General features: G+C 42.3%; 1 pseudogene; it reads right to left on the reverse strand.

Annotated features, from left to right (window-relative positions):
- Positions 1-903, reverse strand: part of LOC100949544 — a 7,864-nt pseudogene that overhangs the window by 1,303 nt on the left and 5,658 nt on the right.

The following is a 903-nucleotide window of genomic DNA, read 5'->3' on the forward strand; positions in this document are numbered from 1 at the left end:
TTTTTTTTTTTTTTGAGACAGACTCTCAAGCTGTCACCCTGGGTAGAGTGCTGTGGAGTCACAGCTCACAGCAACCTTAAACTCTTGGGCTTAAGCGATTCTCCTGCCTCAGCCTCCCAAGTACCTGGGATTACAGCAGTGGGTCTCAACCTGTGGATGGTGACCCCTTTGTAACAATGAAAATACATCCTGCATATCAGATATTTACATTACAATTCATAACTGCAAAATTACAGTTATGAAGTAGCAACAAAAATAAATTTATAGTTGAGAGTCACCACAACATTAGGAACTGTATTAAAGGGTCCTGGCATTAGGAAGGTTGAGAAGTGCTGGACTACAGGCGCCCGCCACAACATTGGGCTATTTTTTGTTGCAGTTGTCCTTATTGTTTAGCTGGCCCTGCTTGGTTCTAACCCACTAACCTCAGTGTATGTGGCCAGCACCCTACATACTGAGTTATGGGTGCCACCTATTTTCCTATAATTTTTAAATTATCATTTGTGTCTATAACAGAAAAATAAATGTTACTTAAGGGAGTAGATCTAATTGAAAGATGCCATAAGATTTCTTCTTTCTTTCTTTCTCTCTCTCTCTCTCTCTTTCTTTCTTTCTTTCTTTCTGAGACACAGTCTATGTCATGTTTGGTTGAGAGCTGTGACATCACAGATCACAGCAATCTCTAACTCTTGGGCTCAATCAATTCTCTTGCCTCAGCTTCCCAAGTAGCTGAGACTTCAGGCACCTGCCACAATGGCCAGCTATTTTTTTTGTCATTGTCCTCACTGTTGTTTAGCTGGCCTGGGCTGGGTTCGAACAGGCCAGCCTCAGACTATGTGGCCATTGCCCTAACCACTGAGCTATGGGTATGGAGCTGCCATAAGGTTTCTTGTTTTTCTCATT

The sequence above is a fragment of the Otolemur garnettii genome, unplaced genomic scaffold (genome assembly GCF_000181295.1).
Source record: "Otolemur garnettii isolate 467f Iridium unplaced genomic scaffold, OtoGar3 scaffold00304, whole genome shotgun sequence".
Taxonomy (NCBI): domain Eukaryota; kingdom Metazoa; phylum Chordata; class Mammalia; order Primates; family Galagidae; genus Otolemur; species Otolemur garnettii.